This window comes from Mercenaria mercenaria, chromosome 15 (genome assembly GCF_021730395.1).
Source record: "Mercenaria mercenaria strain notata chromosome 15, MADL_Memer_1, whole genome shotgun sequence".
NCBI classification, from domain to species: domain Eukaryota; kingdom Metazoa; phylum Mollusca; class Bivalvia; order Venerida; family Veneridae; genus Mercenaria; species Mercenaria mercenaria.
Window position 1 is genome coordinate 46044991 of NC_069375.1, and position 6324 is coordinate 46051314.

The following is a 6324-nucleotide window of genomic DNA, read 5'->3' on the forward strand; positions in this document are numbered from 1 at the left end:
TACAGATGACCAATAGGAAACGTATTCTTACAATAATCTTACAAAACATATAACTATATATTAAAATTTGTTGACAACTGATATAATTGATAATCCTTACAAATTCACAAAAAAGAAAGAACTTCCATTTGCGGTTTTGTCACAAAAAGAAGCCAACATATTTTTGTTTGTTTTATTTTCATATTTAGACCCCTGACGTTTTAATCTTTACAAAAATCTAATGTCTGTCTTTTGTAATAGAATGTTGTATATATATTATATATAATGCTTCTGAAATGTAAAAACCAAAAACACATGAATAATTAGAAAATTAACCGAGTGACCTGAATTAACTGATAAGGTGTGAAAATAGGCTAAACAATATTTAGTTATTATTTTACGATGGTTGTTAAGAATACTACTTACGTAGGAGAAATTGTTTGATCTGCGTGCAAGCAATCGGTATGACGTTTATAAACAAACTTTAATAGCAAGTAATATCTACATCTGAATAAAGGAATATATCTCACGAATGTAAACATAATTCGGTCACTCTCTTTTTTTTTTAAAAAAAAGGCAAAACGTCCTCTTTTGAGTCACTCAGAATGTCTGTAAAAGGGGTTATATTTTCAACAGTCACTGAACAGAATGTAATAATTCAAAGAATATCCACATTTTACCATTTTTATATTACTGGCACTTGTTGTAGTGCAAACTATATTATTTTTCATGTAACGTTTAAAAGCACCTGCATGTTTGTCAGGTTGTAGTATCCCACTGCCTTTTCGTTATATTCTTTTTCTAAACCACAATGGAGATAATGAGACATCTTTCAGACTCTATAAATAGAATCTTTTAGTAAACTGCTACAAGTTACTATCTAATAAAAGCTGTTTTTTATTATCTCAAGGTTATGAACTCGTCATGTGCTTTGATATCATAAATGGAAGTATAACAGTCTATCAGATTTCCCTAGTTCTAAATTTTGCTCGCTCTGTACCGTTGTGAGAACTACGTAATCATGCATATGGCGTCTTGGCGACAATTGTTTGTTGCTAATAGACGTCGTCCGTGGAACTGTTGCTCCTTTCATTTCTTTATTTGTTTGCTCTAGGATAATGAGACATTTTTCAGACTCTCGAAATAGAATCTGCTCGAATATTGAGAAATATTCATCTTCCAGAAAATGTTGGTTTATAATCATGTCTTGGATGCGGACTTCTGCTTCCATATTATTAGGTGATATCATGAAAACAAATTCAAACTCTTTAAGAGCATCATATAAATCATTGGAATCATTGAAATCATCTGAATCATATTTTCCATGTGTCATGAGTGAACTTAAAGTACGTTTTCCTGAATAAGCGTAACACCATCTGTTAACAAGGAGCTTAAAAAACCTGTTACAACTCCAGTCCTCACTCACGACAAAGATATTCTTGCATTTTTGATCCTTTTGATAGAAAACATTTTTGTAGGAATTAATAAACTCTCCTTCATGAGAGTCAAGGAATAAAAGTTCATCAAAGACGTTGTATCCCAGATGGTCTTTGTAAATTCCTTTTCTCTTGTACTGATAGATGAGGTAGTTTCGTAAATCTGAAAAATTGTTTTTACTTGTTTCAGACGACAAACTCATATTTATCACAATGTTTTAAAACAGATTTATTAGATTTTGAAATTCCAGGTGTATAAAATACTTGAGAAGTATTATTCTGATTCTACATGTATGCGTTTAAATTCAGTATGTACTATAAATATTGCCAAGCAGTATGCAAAATAGTCAATTGAGTGACCGGTCACGACGCTCAAATGCAAAGAAAATAAAGCAATAAATTAGAAATAAGATATTAACTTGTTTAACTTATTTTTCAATCCAATTGTTGATATTTAAGATTTCTTTTTTCTTAATCTATAAAATATGTGTTTCGGAATTTGCACTGGTATCAAGACAACGAGTTTCATTTTTCTGCATTTTACTGCATACAGTAAGAAAACGTATTGATAAACAACAAAATATTCATTAATAAAAGTGGCCACGAAATTAGTAATAAATGCGTATTCGATAACATTTCTTAACAAAAGTTGTCAACACACAGTGAAGCAAACCGTCAAAGATAAAAAGTTTAACAAAGAACACATTCTGGGAGAGACTTATTTTTAGTGTGGAATGTTTGGTCTGTTGGGTGTTGGTTGCGTTAGAAACAATATTGAAAAACACAATAAAGAGAAGACAAAACCATATCACAGTGGAAAAAAGAAATGCTTCTTTTTAATGTTTTGCGTGATGGGCGTCGGGTGTGATAGTAGGGGTTACGGGAAGCAAAAGACAATACCAAGTGGGTATGGGTTAGGTGCGATGCTAAGAGGGACACATCAGAGACTAAACATATTTGTTTTAGGATGGGGTGGATCGGTTGGGGGTAGTTTGAGGATTTGTGTGACAGGATACTAAGAGACAGTATCAAGAAACACTAGAAACTAAAGTTTCGGGGAAAATGGGTGTAATGGAGGGGATGGGTTATCTGTGTTCGGGGGTGACGCAATAGGAAAATAAAAAAGTGGAAACGTCACAGGTCGCTCTACACGAGAAAAACGAAATTGTTGCAGGCTCGGTTTGATTGAGCCTGTTCATGGACGGTAGTGGAAATGCATGCTACCGTCCACGCCCTATAGCCCCGGGTTGAGTATAACTCAAAATTTACATATGCTAAAAGTACAAAAAGCAATTTAGAGACATCCGCAGATGTATTCAAACGGCGATGAACATGGAACCTTCAATAATACACGGGTTGTGGCGTGTAATTCCATGCAAAACGGCGTTTGGTCCCCAGATAAAGTAATAGGTTTGCCTCAAAACGAGAAAATAATGGGCAGAACTAAACAAACTGGAATTTAGAAAGGGGATCTGAGGTTATGGAGCCTGCATATCACAGGAAATGTCAAAAGACAAAATTAAAAAGTATTGGAACCACCCTGGCCGAAATGGTCATGCTGAGAAACTAAATAATACCATAACCAGGAAAGTCGAGCTGAACTATCTAAGAAGATCGAAATACAACAGCCCTGATTGAATGTACGGGGATACTTTTTACGGCCGCCACACGGCACAAGCAACGCTGCTGTGATAATAAAATTAAAAAGTGGAAACTTACCAGGTCGCTCAACACGAGAAGAACGGAAGACACAATATAAAAAAGAATTGAAAGAAAAATGTATTTTTGGGAAAGACATAGAATGTGTGGATGGGTGGGGTTTGGGTGAGTAGTTGAGAAATGTGGGCAGGAGGCAGATGATGGGATACTGTGCCATCCAATTTGTGACCGTTGCGAAAACGTTTTTGAAGTTTTATCGAGGTTTGATATAATAACTCGCTTAAAAATCGCAAATATATATTGAAGAAATAAAGAAACAGAGGCTTAAAATTTATTTTGTATTATAAAAAATGCGTAAAAACAAAAAAGGGACATATCTTCATAAAAATGAGTTATGGAACCTATACCATATGATTTGTGACCGTTGCGAAAATATGTGTTGAGTTTTATTCAGTTGTGATATATACTAACTCACTGAGAATCTCAAACAGTGTAATGTTGAAAAATTACAAAGCAAATAAAGGGTATAACTTAACCAAAATTAAAAATGGTCATATAACCTATGTCTTTTTGGTATTACTGTTACAAACTTAAGAATAGTGTTAAGTTTCATTTAGTTGTGATGTGCAGTTACTAAGATACTTACTGGCTGACAATCGTGGACAAAATTTTGTTGAAAAAAGTAAAACAATAAAAAAGGGTTAACATTAACATAAAAGCAGGAGTTACGGAGCCTATGTCATCTGGTTGGTATTCTCATGGGGAAGGCATGTATAAAGTTTCCTTTAGTTGCAATTTGTAATAACTAATTTATACTTGATTCGTATTAGTTTTATTTTTAAAGAAAATTGAGCGTTACCTTGTTTCTGTGTCATGTATTGCCAATCTTTCATGAGGATTTCTCGTAGATAACTCTTCTTGACAACAACGAACTTCTGTTGAAACAAATATAGATTAATTTTGCGTGACTTTCTTTGGGTCAATGATTTGCCTGTTTACAAGACATACATTGTAGGATACACTCTAACACTTAAACAAATAAATTAAGGATCGTGGAATTTTGAAGCTGTAACGTATGTCTGCATTCTTGTTGCATGGAAAAATAAAGAAAATTCTGTCTTAGAGTCAAAAAAACTTACCGGCTTTTTTTTTTTATTTACGGCAGTGATGTATTATTTCATGTGTTAACTTTTTTATAAATATATATCCAATCTTTAGAAAGACCGTGACGTTTGCAGACACGAATGTGGAAATATTTCTTCTGCTTCTATTTTCCTAGTTTAGGTTTCATCAGATAAAACTGTTAAACAGAAATCAAGTTTATACAAATGTTTCATTTTCCTGCAAAGGGATACGCCTCCATGTTGTTTCTTTTTGGGATTTCTGATCAATATTCTAACATGACCCGATTCATTTTCGTATTAAGATAAGAGAGCTGAAATTTGTGTGTTATTATATAACAATAAAATCTTATGACGTCACAATCATTACGTCATAGCATTAAACGGCTAAGTGGCGCGCTGAAGAAAGAAAATATTTGAAAACAGGGAAATATTTAATGGATGCCGTCAAGGATGTACTTAAAAATCCTTTGTAACTTGTTAGAACCGAAATGATATATAAAAGCCATCTTTGGCATAATCACACAGTAGAACATTATATAGAAAAGACGTGATTTCGCTGAACGTTATATCTTAATCATGAACTAACATATTGATATTTCATATACCATTTTTTTCTTTACAATGGGACAACAATTCTAATACAAATCCTAATACTTTGGAGTAATGATAAATCTGCAATATCAGACTGTTCGTTAAATATTCCTTGAAAAGCGAACGGAAAAGTACTAATGCCACCCAATATAAATCAAAACAATTGAAAAAAGCTATCATGTATTTTAGGCAATGCTATTGATATCACACAACATTCTGCAGAAAAGAACCATAAGTGTGGTAGAAGGAACTATTTTCATATTAAAAATAACGCATTTAGTGTTAAATGTATCTTCAAAACCCGATTTCAGTTTTTTTTGGACATTAAAATGTTATAAAATTTCGATTTTGATTATTTATTGCTATGTTGTTACAAACCTTTCAGGACATCTAAGTTAGCATGGCAGAAATATGTAAATGATCACTTGGTATTTTGTAAAATTTCGAAGAAATTTATATATATATATTTATATCTTGGCCATAAAATTAAACACGAATATATCTTATTGTCTAAAGTATCATACTGCCTTTCCTGGAGTCCTTAGAATGATGTATGACGTATATTTGGATCTTGAAAAAAAATCACGAAACAAGGACAATTTGTGTGACATTATTTCAAAAGCGGGCCAGCAGTTTCATACAACAACAATTTTTAAGTCTTCACTATATACATATAGGGAAAGCGGCCACGCCCCCTGGTGGCCATGTTTTTTTTTACAAATCTTAATACTTAAACACCCTTGGTAGACCATTTGTGTGACAAGAGCAACGCAGTACGCCCGAAGGTATGGCCTTTGATCCCTAAGTGTGACCTTGATCTGGAAGCGAGCCACTCAAAGCACGCACTCTGCACATCGTCTTGAAGTGGTGAACATTTGTGTCAAGTTTTTTCGAAATCCTTTAAAGGTTCAAAGGTTAAAGCTCAGACACGAAATTGCTAACGGACGGACGGATGGGCGAACGGACAGACACTTGCGTCATAACATGATACGCCCTTTTCGGGCGTGTAAAAATCGGGCAAGCCGTTTCATACAGAAGATTTTTAAAGTTTCCACTAAATTGATACCGGGAATAAAGACTACGCTCTCTTGTAGTCATGCTTTTTGAGGAACCGGAACTTAACTGTTACTATATAATGCTACATACCAAATATCAAAGCTCTAGGCCATGTGGTTTTGTACAAGAAGATTTTCAAAATATTCCTCAATATAAATCACGTGAACCCTAGGGCGTGGCCATATTTGAGGTGGATAATCTGAAAATATTTGGTAGCTGACTACTAAATGATGATGCTTCATGCCAAACATCAAAGAGCCTTACGCCATCTTGTTATGGACAAGAAGATTTTTCAAAGTTTCTCCCTATATAAATCTAAATTAACCATCTGACCCCCAGGTAGAGGCCAACTAAATGATGCTACATATCAAATGTCAAATTCTTAGGCCCTTTGGTATTGGACAAGAAGATATTTATAGTTTTTCCCTATATAGGCGACCACCAGAGCAGTCCATATTTGACCCTAGGGGATTATTTGA